Consider the following 15,982-nt stretch of genomic DNA (forward strand, 5'->3'; position numbering starts at 1 on the left):
CAAAAGATAAATATATTACAAACCGATATAAAGTAATATCAAGTATTACAAACGGAATGTAAAGGATCCACAGGCGGATCAAAAATAAAATAAGATATTGTTCAACAGATTTATTGTCATCCAAGCTTGCGAGACTTATTGTGGACGCTCTAGAAGACAGCCAGCCTATTACGCGTAGTACCTGCACTTAACCTTTTGGAAAATACGTCAGTTTACACTGGTAAATACAATTTAACTGACTCATTTTGAAAAGGATTAAAAATTGATTTGAATGCACGTGGCACAAAACCTTTTTATAACTTGGGATAATTATGCAATATAATCTTGTAAGGGATTTACATGTTACTTATGCGTTCAGTAGCCCGATCCGTAGACCGGGTTAAAGATTAATAGACACACCACAATATAGAGTTATACACTGACGGGTGTACGCCTACACCCCGTGCTCAGGTCGTGGCCATCTCGTAAGATGATGCCAATGATATCCGGGACATGGTCATTAACCCCCCCCCAAAGGCTTTAAGCAATAAAACACATTCAAAACAAGGCATCTCAATAAATTTAACCTCTATTCGATTAAAGAATTCAATGCCGGACCAAGCGGTATATTATATACCGTACCCCAAGCCCGTATAGGAAAAATAAGTTAAAAGTATTTACCTGAGCTAAATATAAATTCAATCTCAGCCTTATACCACCAAGCAAGTACAGATAGCTTTTACTGGTTCTTCTTATTCTGGAACAAAGGTTTTTAATAACCTATTAGATTCCTAACGGGTCTTTAATTAAGCCTAAGCTTAGACCGGTTAACTTTAAGGACGATACGGTTCAAACGCATGATTAAGCGAAGACCGGATAGAATGTGATTTAGACCCGACAAGTTTGAAGACTTGTACAATATGGGTATACTAAACACATTCTGGATTTTGAGATAAAGATGATAAGATTTGACCCGTTTCGGTCAATTTATGCAAACTAGTTACATAAACCGAACCGAACGCGAAAAGAGCGTTACGGGTAACCATAAGAGTCATATGCAAGTTTCCCGAGATAATATGCCTTAAATATGTTATACTATCAGTAAGATATCTTCTATTATGCCCCATACGAATTTAAACTCAATTTACGCCTCATAAGGGCATTTTGGTCATTTAAAAGATTATAAAAGAGTTAAATTTGTAATCTGAGTTACAGGTCTGATTTATACAGCAAATACACTTACTTTAACATGTTATAACAGTAGGTTATGACCCGTATGTGAAACTTATCATTTAAAACCAAACTATGCCCCTTAGGGGTATTTTGGTAATTTCACAAGGGCTCAAATGGTCAAAATTGGAAACCTGAGTTCGAAAACTTGTGCTTACTGTTATTATATAAAAATATGCCAAAAACATCAGTAGGTATTAACCTTATGTGTCTAATGTGTTTATAGTGCATACTATGCGTTAAAAACGCTTAAAAAGCCGATTTGGAGCCATTTCCGGGTTTTTTAAAGGAAAGCTGATATTTTTATAGTTCCAGAAGGCTCAAAATATTTTATTTAACAAATAAAATCAATAGAAAAATTTTTGGGGTCAAAAGGATTTGTAAAACTCATTTTATGGCTTAAAAGGGTAAATTCGGTATCTGCCGAATTAAACTTAGAGACCTATGATACGATCAACCAAAAATTAAATAAAAATCTTCAAAAATACCAAAATATTATATAACATCAGTGGGTAAAAATTTTTATATCAAAAAGTGGGCTTAAATAGGTTATACGCTAATTACGCCGTTTACTTAACATAAAGTTTTCAAATTACGATATCGAGCATAACTCTCAATCTGGACCTCTAACTGATATCAAATTTTTGGTGCAAGTTTATAAATCAGTAACAAAGGTTTCTACTCTTTCACTTTTCCAAAAATCACGTTTTATAGCAAAAAGGGCAAAATAGTCATATTTAAGCATAAATCGGTAACATGCATATGAATCGGACAAGGGTTGAACCAAGATGTAAAATCTCAGAGAGTTGCATATATGTAAAAAAAGTCCCATATAAGCTCTAAGGCAGATCTCAAGCATGCATGCACGGATCCGAATCGAGAATCAAAGAAAAAGTCATTTTAGGAGACTTTCGGTTCCGATCCGGGTTCAAACTGAAAATTTGTCGAGTTGATCATGATGAAACATGTTCTTACAATATTTACAAAGTTATTTTGATCATCAAACAGGTTGCATGTGATCTACACTGTTAATTATGCTAAATTTTGCAAAAACCCATTCTGTTGACTTTTTAAGAAAAGCTTTGACTCGACAATCATCATGCTTAGAGTGGGAATCTGAAAATACCCTTTTAAGGGTTTGTTACCCACATAAATACCTACTTGTAGGTACTTTCAATTCGAGAAATGACTGAGCGGATTTTAATTAATCGCAAAGTCAAATTTAAATTACGAAGGATGACTAATAGCTAATTAACTAAGCTAAAACGAAATCGAAAGGGTTATAAACACTTACAAGAGTCCTAATTGCAATTTGAGATCACTAGAAGGCCTGAGGTTGATTAGAGAGCTTCAGAATTTATAATGCAAGTGAAGAAACAAGTGAACTCATCACCTATTTGTACTTTTCGGGCCTTCGTATGATCGCGACAAGTGTCGGGGACATTTAACCAGATTAGGACAGGTGTTAAACCACTTTATAAAATCTATGGGCTGCCCCCTAGAGTTGTTTAAGAGAGTTAGAAGCCAGATTTGAACAACATCCAGCCATAAACAGGCTGTTTACAGCTGTTTTCACGTCTGATCAGGTCTCGCGGCCCGCGTAGGGGTCTTCGCGGCCCGCCTGGCAGTTCACAACAGCAACAGCAGTTTAATTAATGACAGAAATGGTCCCTGCCAGCTTATAACGTTATTTTAAGCACGCTCAAGGCCCGTTAACCTCATATAAAGGCCCCACTATGATGTTTAAACTTAGGAGACATGAAACATGTTCAAAACATGTCGGATGTCGGTTCGTTTGGCCATACGGTCACGTTATGCGTCGAATTACGACGAAACACGGACGGGCGCTAAAAACGAACCAAACGACGCGACGAAAGGAAATTTATCATGGCGATCACTAAAATAAAATATTTAGTGCTTACATAAATTTTTGGGTGTCCGGAGATATTCAGATTGTGAGATATGCGCGAAAATGCAAACTTGTGCACTTTTTGACACTTTTAGTCCCTGCATGACTTTAAAGTTTATTTTTGCGCACCAAACACCTCTAAGCCTGAATATAAGCTATAGAAATGATAATTAGGGCATGTTTAACTCATGGAAACTTTCCGGAAGGTCCGTTACCATACGAATCAACATACTTTTACAGTTTGACGCAAATAGTCCTTAAATTGCGCAAAGTAGCGCGAAATGTCGTTTAATGTTATTCAAGCCTTCTATGACCCGTATTTATCCTTACCAAGAATATACTTAAATATTAATACGCTCTCGATCGCTTAGATGGTCACCGAAAGGCATAGATTCAAAATTTGACGCTTTAGGTCCCTCTATTGCGCAAACTTGCGCGTCTCATCATTTAATAGCATCGAAGCCTTATCCAATCCATATTAGACATTCTTGGAAGTATTATTAAACATCACGATGCTTCGGGTTCGCTAAAAGGTGATTCAGAGGTATAATTAAACATATTGACACTTTTAGCCCCTCTAACTTGCAAAGTTGCGCGCAACTTTACTTATAGGCATAAAAACCTTAGATGGCCATCATTTGGCATTCCCGAGAGTATAATAAAATATTATTAAGCTCCCGGTTTGTTAGAAGGTCACTCAGAGGTAAGAACTAACATGTTGACGCTTTTAACCCCTTTATTGCGCAAACTTTCAATTAATTACGTAAACGACTACACTTATTCATCAAGTGGCACATTTGTGAATATAAACATCGTGAGAGGTTATTTGGAAACTTATTTTAGGTATGCTAACACGTCCAGTCCTTTTATTATCAAAGTTTTCGATTTTTCGAAAAATTAGTCCCTTAAATTCAACATTGGACATTATTAGGGTTTATTACACGTGTCAATATATCATTGGACGTGATTTTACGAGGTGTTACAAATGACGTCTATCATAAAAGATAAAATTCTCAATTGTCTTACATCCTTTTAACCCATTTTTGCTCGAAAGCTTTTTTTGACCCGTTATGGGTATTTGCGCATTAAATGGTCCATGACATACAAAACCATATACTTCGCTTTCATACTTGACCAAGACATTATTCTAATCAAATAGCCCGTTTCCAAATGACTTTTAAGGTCGTTTGGTCGAAATACCCATCAAGGGCGTTTTTGTCAACTTATCCCCATCCTAAACAACAAAGGACTTCCTTGCCTAAGTAACTAATCCTACTACTTAGCTACGATTCTTAATCATACATACCTTGCTCGGATCAAAGCTAGGATCCATTTAATACTTCGTCGATATCATACAAATTCATTCCTATTTAACCCCAATTATCATGCTAATTATGGTGCACATAACTTTACATAAACAACTAAGAAGTAATTATGGAAATTACTTACCTTGTGCATCCGTGCTCGTAACCGCTTCCTTGCCTCATCTTGACCCATTAGCCTTCCATGCTTGGCCCATGCTCGTGTGGTTCCAATTCTTTCTTGTCGCCATGCCATAATCATGTTAGTATTCATGCTCATTCCAATTAACACACATTTACCTATTCTTATCAACATCGACTTTTACTAACATGCATACGACATGATTTGTCAACCATAATATTTAATATCTTCGAAATCCAAATTCACTATCACACATAACACATAATCAATGCTCACATACTTATACTTTCATAACTACATTCGACAACCATATCTTATAAGAATCAACTTAGCATAATCCTAATATCATCCTTTGTTAGTGAGGTCGTACACTATATACATTTAGTGCATGTTCACTTTTAACCGTAATTAAGGAATTAGTAGACCGCATAGCAAACCTCACCCGTTCAAACACAATGTACAAGCTCCTAATGCATAAGTTTGACCAACATATACTTTCAACCCGAATTCATATACGAGTTCCATCTAAAGCATATTTTTCAAGTTAGTAAACTACTACTTTTATCACAATCGCTTTCTATACATGTAAACTCACGACTTGCATACAATTTCACTTTCTAGCTTCACCTAGTCATTTTATCAAACACTTGGCGTGCGTACCTCTTTCTAAGCATAATGTACAAGTGTCCTAAGCATATTCTTCCCAAATTCACCTCATGAACCATCTTATTCAAGCAAAATCTCACAATCATCAATTCCACATCAAGCTTACCTATCACAATCTATTGTACAACACTTCATACAACACAAAATCACAATTTATCATCTACTAGATCATCGTGATCATCATGTTCACTCTCATGCAATGGGTTTCATTCTAAATCATCCAACTAACTAAAATTTAAACTTCAACATGGTAGGATTAACAAATAATCATCCTAATTTCAACCGAAATTCACGGGTTCATCATAACCCATTTTGTCAAACATCATCAAAACATAAAATTCGACTTACTTGGTGTGAAGAACACTTGGGTGATCAAGAATCTTGGTTCATGCATTAGTTTTGAGCCAAATTCCACCCTTAATTTGAAGATTTTCAAGAACTAGGGTTTTGCCCTTCTCCTTCTTCTCCTGGTCGTGTTACACGACACACACACATACACACCTAATGTGTGTGTGTTGGGTTTTTATTTTAATTTAACTACAAGTTTTCACCTTTTGGCAACCTTGCCCCTTCTAGTTGTAACTTAATCTTAGTTGATCCAATTTCATTTCTTATTTTTTTTTGCTAGGCGTTTAACTAGGTTTAATAACCCAGTTATTGTATGTCTTTCTTTTAAACATGGTAACACACTAACAAACTTAAATATTCGAGTTTTGGGGCGTTACAAGCAGCCACGTAATCATGTACACATCAGCAAAATTGTGCCATGTCGGACAAAAAATTAACTAAGTTAGAGCAGATTTAACTGGGTGGTGCCAATGTAAACAAAAAGTCAAGTTGGGGGTGTCGGGTGTCAAAGTGTTAGTTGCGGGTGGCAACGGCCAAAGGCCTATAGTTGGAGGTGATAAAATCCAATAACCCTATATTTTTTAAATTATTTGATAGATGGTTCTTAAGTTCGATAAAATTGGTTTGTTCCTATAATTCATTTGTGTTACTGTCATTAATTTTTGTTATATTTATCTGAAAAAACTAACGTAACTCTTTAAATAATAAAATAATAATAAAATTATCCTACCTTATCTATACATATAATAAAGTAAATCAATTTGAGACACATGGCAATTATTGAGGCTATCTAGAATTTTATTTTCCCGCCTTAAACATAATCCTTTTAGTTTAATTAGTTAATCCTAAATTAAAAAAAGAAAAATTAATCCTTAAATCTTGAAAAAAATAAATTAATCTACTTAATATTTTTATCCAAATTTTATTTTTCAAATTAAAATTAATAGGTTCACCTATCGAAACCCTAATTTGTATATAAATATATCTGAGCTCCCATTTAAATTATTCACGATATATACATTTTAAATTCATATATTATAATCATATTCGCTTACGTTTTAATATTTACAAAAGTAGATTATTTATTTACGTTATTAACTTATATAACTATTATTTAAAAATCAATCTAAAATTTCTAAAATACAGAGTAACAGAATCCATTAATCTATTTTAAGTATTACATTTTTTTATATAAACAAAGCATCATCTATAAACATTTAAACACATATTTTTATATAAACAAATCATCATCTATAAACATTTAAATAGAATCATATTCAGTTACGTTTTAATATTTACAAAAGTAGATTATTTATTTACTTTATTAACTTATAACTATTATTTAAGAGTTGAATAGTAGATTTGTGAGGATAACAAAACTTGATAATTTATATAGGGGATAATGTTGTTATACATAAATATTGTATTTTTTAGTATAACTATTAATGTATATGTATAACAAAAAGTAATATTGTTTTATTAATATCATTATTATTACTGCTATTGTATTATTTATAATTGCTACCATTATTATTATTATCGTACCTTTCTAATATTGATATATTTGTGTATGAGATTTTAATCAAGTTACCGGAAAAGTCTACGAGCCAGTCTAGGAATGTGCGTAAGCAGTGGCCGTTTTTGCTATCAACGCCTAATTTTGTTATGTTGCATTGTGACCATATATCCATAGATCTCCACTTCCAATATCTGGCGGCTTTCCGATGACAATTAATATAACACTATCCAAGGTTGTATTGTTTTTAGCATTACTGGATTCACTCATGATCAATGGCATTATTAATAGTTAAAAGTAGAGATAGGTGAAACTACTAATTCTAGGTAGAGATAGTAAAGTTGCGAATAAAAGATGTAACGTTGTGTAGAAATAAATTTATAGATATTTATAAACTATGTGAATATTTTTTTGATTCAAATTACTTTCTGTAATGTGCGAGTTATAATTGTAACATTTCATTTCTCATTACATCAATGTAATGTAATACGTAAATACAATAATAAGTATTATATAATATATTTATTTTTGTATTATTTTCAACGATAGTTTGATTACATGTTTTTTTGATGAAATTATTAATACTAACATACATCATCTTTATATTAACTCATTTATGTCAATTTGGTATTTAAATGACTCCGTCTTTGATTTGCATTTACAAGAAATATTTATTATAAAGTTTAAATTGTTCAACCCGTGTAACACACGAGGAACTAACCTAGTACTATATATATTGGTTTAACTAAAAACAGAAAAGTTTCTATCAAGATAATGTTACTCACATAGGGGAAGCTTTAACCAACCACATCATTTAAAAGTATCTAGTGGTTTAAATGAAAAACTAATGAAATATTAGATTTAAATAATTCTAACGTTTACCAAATTAACCGGTAACAGTTTCAACTTTCGATTTATACTACACAACTCCTAACTTTCAATTTGTTTTACTCTGTCATTCTCAAACTAACCGAGTCATAATCCAGTTAGTTTTTTTTTTTTTTGCTGACATAACACTTTGTTTAGTGACGTGTAGGACTGTCCAAAAAGCTCGCGGCTCGGGCTCGCTTGGATTTAGCTCGGAAAAAGCTCGCTCGATGTGAGTCTAGCTTGGCTCGGCTCGTAACAAGCCGGATTGGGCTCGGTTTGGCTCGTATATCAGCTCGGCTCGGCTTAGTACGGATTAGTTTACTTTTAATATATTTTATTTTATATACGTTATAATAAATCACGAAACTAATTATTATGGGATTAAGAATGTAATATGATATATATACCACATTTAAATGTTGATTACCATGCTAATGAACTTATATTGTATTTCGTTGAAATTTATAATGTATTTTGTGTTGTTAAATTTGATTTTGGCCTGTAATGTATTAAAACCAAGCCAAACCAAGCCGAGCCATGTATTAATTTTCCTTTTCAAAATCGAGCCAAACCAAGACATAACCTTTTTTTGCTGACGTGACATCTGATATGGCACTTATTTAGTGATGTGGCATATGGTTTGGCTTTTTTGATGACGTGGTATATGATAGGTCACTTGTTTAGTGATGTGGCATCTGACGTCAGTTAACTAGGTTAGAGTGCATGTAGTTTTGGAGTACCAGAGGAAAATAAGATGAAAGCTGTGAGTGATGTGATACAAATTAAAAATTGAAAATACTATTAGCCAATTGATAAAAGTTAAGGCCATTTAAATCAAATATCCCAAATTAAATAAAAAATAAAGCAAAGTAATTGGTTGCAATTGGTGGACCCCATGTCCCATTCCACCTTCTCACCCGTGATACCCTTGGCAAAGCTCTCCGTGGCGCCGACTTTGGCAACCTTATAACAGTATTTAGCGCCAAACTTTGGCACCCTTATGAAAAAAATAAGGGTCATGCTATTCACACACGACCATAATTATTTTCATACCCCAAAGCGCCCCGCTATGGCCAAAGAGGGGCGCTTTGGTGTAAAGTCAACAGACAAGGTCTGAACCGGTCAGACCTTGTCTGTTGCTTTACATCAAAGCGCCCCGCTATGGCCTAAGTGGGGCGCTTTGGTTTTTTTTTTTTTTTTTTTTTTTTTTTACATTTTGGGGCAAAGCGCCCCTCTTAGGTCAAAGCGCACCGCTTAGGGTCTTTTTTAAATTTTTTAAAATTGTTTTTAATTCACAAACGCGTCGATAATAGTCTAAATTTTACGCTTTTTCCATTATACATCATTTTTTAATATATATGGACTATACTGCAAGTTCCGGATCAAATCGGTTACGTGTGATGTCGTATTCCATTATATCGTATCATTTTGATTTGAAAGCACAAGTACTCCTATGAGTAGTTTTATGTGTATCAGCCGCCTACCGTACATGTATATGACGTATTTTTTCATTAATTGTAGTATTATGATGTATATTGTCATTTTGGGTCGTACAAGTGCGTATTGAATCTGATTGGGTCGTGTCGGTGACATTCGGTTTTTAACGTGATGTAACGCATATATTGAACAAACACAAACGTACTTTGGATTGTAAAAGAATTAACGTCATTATTATTAAACACATTTAACTTTTCGTTCAGTAGTGGAGAGTATGTAGTTTTCGTATAGAAATTTTTGGGTATATACGTTTTCGACCCCCTAGTTTTATAGAAATTTTAGGTACGGTGACTTCCGCCCCCCAGTTAGAAATCTCAAGGTTCGCCACTAAAAGCACTTAACCATTATATAAACTAGAAGATTTCACTAAATAATGTTGGGATCTAATACATAAATCAAATCTAAGTTGGTCAAAAGTGTTTAACCTAACAAATAACAACTTACATTATGTGTGAAAGAAATTAAAACATGATACTTATTTTAAGTATACTATTGTTATTAGTTAGAAACGATTTTTTTAAAATAAAATTTTGCATGAACGTATCATGTTAAAAATTGTATGGACAAAATATTTTAACTTGTTAAATTAAGAGATGTGATTAAAAAGGTAGAGTAGCTTCAGCATCGACAAAATATTTTCCTGACGATGTCATCGGGATAGGCCGTCGAAAAAAGTCGACTTGTCAGACAAAATTTCTTGTAGTGTCATTCATGGACCCTCACCTCTACTATCTAGCTATCATCTTACTATATTAGTCAAATACAGCTAGGAGTTATATTTCAAACATATTAATTTTTTGTGTCGGCATTATAGATGAATTTTGTTTTTCAAAAAATGTTAACAAGAACTCATTTAAGCTCCGTCGGTAGTGGGGTCCATGCCATCTTTAACCAATCACACCTTTTTTTATTAAAGTTTACCACTTCACCAAGTGTCTAACCATTGCCAACCCTTTTCAACATAGTTTAAACACTTATGACTGAATGACGTGGCACACTCTCATTGGTTAATTTTGAAGTTTACCACTTTTAAGTGTCTAACCACTCCATACACCCTAATGCATACTATATTTCATTGTGGCAAGTGGCAAGTGGCATTGTGGAGCCTACAAGAACTGCTAAATGTATACTATAGCACGGATGAGACTAGTCAAAGAGTTGGAAAGGGTTGTACACAACAATGAGATGCCTCAACAAATTAAATATTGAGATGGGACTTCACCTTTAGATATATGTGCACAAACAAATTAAATATTGTAAAGTTTGGACCAAAAATGTAAAATTTGAACTTAAACGTAGACCAGTCACCAGTCAAAAATACGCCCAAAATGTAAAAAAAAAAAACCAAAGCGCCGAGCTTAGGCCAAAGCGGGGCGCTTTGATGTAAAGTCAACAGACAAGGACTGAACCTGTCAGACCTTGTCTGTTGATTTTACACCAAAGCGCCCCACTTTGGCCATAGCGGGGCGCTTTGGGGTGTTTAAATAGACCAAGGGCGTGTGCGAATAGACCAAGCCAAAAATAATTTTCGGGAAATTATATATGTGTCAAATATCATAATTACTAATATTTATACTAAATACGTGAATATCAATATAAATAAAAATGCACGTTCAAATAGTAAAGTATTTCAAAAAATGGATAACCACTCCTTTGAAAATGATATTCATTTTTTAATGATAGACATAGAAATTATGATTAATTTTTTAAAAGTCAAACTCGGCCTGAGTTGACTCACTAGATCTAATTTTGGCCGAGGTTGACTGCATTTGATCGATTCTGAGTAATTTGGTGGAGTTGAAGAAAGTCGTCTCGGCAACCTACCTTATAGCGAATACTCGGGAAGTACTTGGCATCCAAGGCCTTGTTTTACAACTTTGTGTGAGTGTGTGTATACAGTGGCGGAGCTTGACTAAAAGTTTCGGGGGTGGGGGTGGGGGGGGGGGGGGTGCACCCTCGGGTTTCTAAGCTCCTCCCCTGTATATATATCCTAAAACTAAAAAGTGTACAAAGACACATGAATCGCAAAATATAACACAATGTCTAGGAAAAAAGACACAACGACTGCAAAAAAAAGACACAATAACGCAAATATATAAAAGACATAATCCTAAATAAAAAGACGCGGTGATACAAACAAAAATTTAAAAACTACAAGCTATAAATCAAAAGTTGAAAACCTAAAATTTCATATCGTAGAGTTCGATTAGATGGTTTCAGTGACGCTTGAATGACGTCAATCACAGTTTGTTTGATACTCTTCTTACGATTTCTTATTTTTAGAAAATTTAATCATTACTCTACAACAGTATCCATCTCAGACCATTAATATTCTTTATTTCTTCAACAATATTTTTAACACTCTTCTATACACCGTATAGTCTTTTATTTCTTCCGCATGATACGACGACTTTTGTTATCAACATTCGTTACACGTAACTTCATAAACACCACGCGTAATGTCCTATATAAACACTTATTTTCCATGTCTATTGATGTGACAAAATAGAACAAGCGTGAGGAAACCCTATTTGAACAAATGTCAAGATACAAGACTGTTTAGGGTTGTTTTTTTTTGGATCATTTTCTTTAATGGCGACAACGACAAAAAATTAACACAGAATAGACACAATGCGACCGAAACCACAGAATACACGTACTATTGTAGTTATTTATATTTGTGGCCATAACAAACTCCTTAAAAGTTTGGGCTTCGTATATCTTCTGTTGGCTGTTTTCGATCCATGATCCACGTAGGCCGTGCATATAATGTCTTATCAAGAAATTGAAATTGAAATTGAGAATTTTTAATTATCAAGAAATCAATTAATGATCTGAAAAGAGGAAAATCTCGTCTTTCCATTCATAAACAATTATTTATTTTAAATGGTTAAACTTTCACACAATGGATATTCAATACATGACCACCTCCTACTACCCTAAATATGATTATTATATTTTTTGTAAACGTAAACTTCATTAGAACACCGGCCAACCCGAAAACCGAGAGACAAAAATACCAAACAAACTACATAAGTACAAATTTACTCATGATCATCACTCTGCGATTCCCAAGTGGATAATATTTATTTGAGTAAATTACTGTTTTGTCCCTTGTCGTTTAGCCAGTTTAACTATTAAAGCCAAAAAGAAATCTTTTAACATATCAGACCCTGATGTTGTATTTTATAACGGTTTTGGCCCCTGGCACTAACTTTGTTACTTTTTTGCAGTTAATTGTAAGGGTAATTTTGTCATTATATACCTTATGGTTGTTTTTTATAATTTCAATTTTTTTAAGATTTAGGAGATTATTAATGCAATTACTCAACTTTTTTTTATATTTTCACAATTATTAACCGTTTGTTTTTATAAAAGTCGTTTATTTTTTTTTACATTTTGTTTAAACCATCTATCATTTTTAAATTCGTTTGTATTTTAAAGTTTTTTTTAAACACTTCATTTTATACCATTCTTTTTAAAATCATTTATTTTTCAGACATTTTTAAACGACTCACTTTTTAAGTCGTTCATCTTTTTAAACTTTATAAAACGACATGTATAAAAAAACAAAATAAATGTAAGATTTGAATAAAAAAGAAACATTTTAATAAAAAGTTTGCAAAAGATCGTTCATTTTTTAAATTTTTTTGAATGGTTTATTTCTTTTTCAAATCAACAATTTATTTGGACCATTTGTTTATTCAAATTTCGTTATATTTTTAACCTTTCGTTTATTAATTTCGTGCATTTTTTAGTACCTTACACTTGTTACCTTATTTTTTATGGTTTTTTTATAAACGTCATTCTTTTAATCTTCGTTTTATAAACTATTCGTTCGTTTAAAATTAATCGTTTTTAAATTCCTTCGTTTTTGATATCGTTCATTTTATGAAGTTCTTTTTCCCTAATAGCTATAAGTAAAATGAATACAAAGTTTAAAAAACGGACGATTTAAAAACGGTTCTAAAAGGAACGGTTTAAAAAGAAACGTTTTAAAATTAATGACTGGAAAAAAATGAATTGTTTAAAAATATTAAAAAATGATTTTAAGAAGAACGATATAAAATGAATTGTTTAAAAAACCTTAAAAAGACAAACAACTTAAAAAGATAAACAACTTTAAAAAGAATTAATTAACTTTATATATACAAATACAAAATTTTAATGATTTCAACGTATATAGATTTACTTATACCCTCGTAAGGAAAAATGCATAATGGAAGAACTAGAAAAAATCTTTACTAGACTTCGCCCTTAAACCACTTACAAACCCAATCGACAATCTGTTATTGTTAGACCTGATTGCAATTATAAAAAAAGTAAATTACTTTTTGAGTCCTTGTGTTTTAGTGAATTTAACCATTTGAGTCCAAAATCAAAAAGTTTAACGTCCTGAGTCCCTAGTCATTTATTTTATAACGTTTTGAGTCCAATTTTGGTCATTTTATAACAATTTGAGTCCAAAAAATTGGACTCAAAAGGTTAAAATTTGAACCTAAAATGACTCAAATGGTTAATGAAAATGCTTATAGGTACTCAAGTCGTTAAACGTTTTGCTTTTAAACTCAACTAGTTAAAACCACTAAAACACAAGGACTCAAAAAGTAATTTACCCTATAAAAAAATGACAAATGAAACGACGATACAAAGAACTTATGAATCCTTTTCAACACAGATAACCAAATAAGATTATACGGAAAAGAACATATAAGATCTATGATGGCACCGGTCATGCAACACTGAATATGATTTTGACTGTTATTAATATCTCTTTGAGAATTAACGGTGACAACTACAAGATCGACAAAATATAGACATAATGGGCCCAAGACGTTTCCTTATTATGTTTGACGTTTCATGTTCAGAATAAGATTATAATACTTTCTAATGTATATTTATACTTGTGGCTGAAACAAACTCCTCAAAATTTTGGGCTTGTATAGCTTTTGTGGGAGAACACGATTGCTTTAATCCAACGGCACAAAATATTACAAGCATAAAGAGGAAATTTCTATACTATTTGAACTTTATACTTTTTTTTTTTAATTTAACCAAGAACACACCACTCTTAAAATCTACTTCTAAAATCTACGTATTGTGCATTTTGTAAACGCCTACCTCTTTGATTTGAAGAAACACATGATGTTACTAGGCCAAATGTTCATCAACACTTTATACTTTAGTTAACCAAATTTTTGGCCGCTAATTTTTCTTTTATGTTTCAACCCTTATTTTTACCCACTTCAACCCTTTATACTGTATAATAAAATAAATCAGTGCGTGACACGTGTAATCTATTTTTTTCTCCTTCTTTTTCCTACTTATCTTATATTAATTTAGAATAAATAAATAAATAACTGATATGAAATACTTTGAATTTCAAATAGAATCCTTCTATTTTTCTAATAAATATTATCCTTATTTTTAAATTGTTAAAATAAGATATTTTTAAATAAAAAAAATTATTTATCACGAAAACTAAAATTTGTATTAGTATATTATTTATTTTCCTTATTACAAAAAGTATTCTATTGATTTTATTACATAATTTATAAATAAAATTGTTGAAATTGATACCAATATTTAATTACTCAAATGGCCACTTATTTGCTTCTTGAATAACATTTATATTCTTCTCAAGAACTATATCCGCAATCACTCTATCCATCATGTATCGAGTATATCTGTAAGTAGTTAAAAATATAAAATAGATTTATTCAACTCGTGTAATACACATGTTTTTTTAAAGATATAACCTTTTTAATATTTACTATACAAAATTACATTTTTTAGCCCGTGTAATACACAGAGTTTTTAAAGAGATAAAATTTTTTATTTGGTATATAAAATTAGATTTATTAAGCGGTACAATACACGGGTTTTTTTTTAAAGATATAACTTTTTTATTATTTAGTATACAAAATTACATTTATTTATCCTATACAGAGTTTTTAAAGATGTAACTTTTTTTTATTATTTGGCATATAAAGTTACATTTATTCAACACGTGCAATACATAGGTTTCTTAAAGATATAACTTTTTATTATTGAATATATAAAATTACATTTAATCAACATGTGTAATAAACGAGAATTTTAAAAACATATTGTTTTATTATTTAGTATATAAAATTACATGCATCCAACCCGTGTAATACACGGGGTTCTAACCTAGTAGTAATTACTAATTTATAAGAGGGGTAACTTTGTAGAATAGTAACCAAGTTTCAAAAGTGTTCCAATTAGGTCACTCAAGTTTCAGAAGTGTTCCAATCAAGTCACTCAACATTCATTCTTCATTAAAATTAAGGGTTTTTTCATCAATTTCATAGATAACCGTGGTGATGTGGATTTTTGTTTCTTTTTTCTCTTTTATTTGATGCTAACGTCGAGTAATGACGTGGATTGTAACTTGTTTTTTTAATTTTTAATGTAATTAAATGGTTTTTATTTTTAATAAATATAATTTCATATATTAAAATAATTTGACCCCAACATCTTATGCTCCATTGTTTTCTTGA

Source organism: Helianthus annuus, chromosome 14 (assembly GCF_002127325.2).
Source record: "Helianthus annuus cultivar XRQ/B chromosome 14, HanXRQr2.0-SUNRISE, whole genome shotgun sequence".
Classification (NCBI taxonomy): Eukaryota; Viridiplantae; Streptophyta; class Magnoliopsida; order Asterales; family Asteraceae; genus Helianthus; species Helianthus annuus.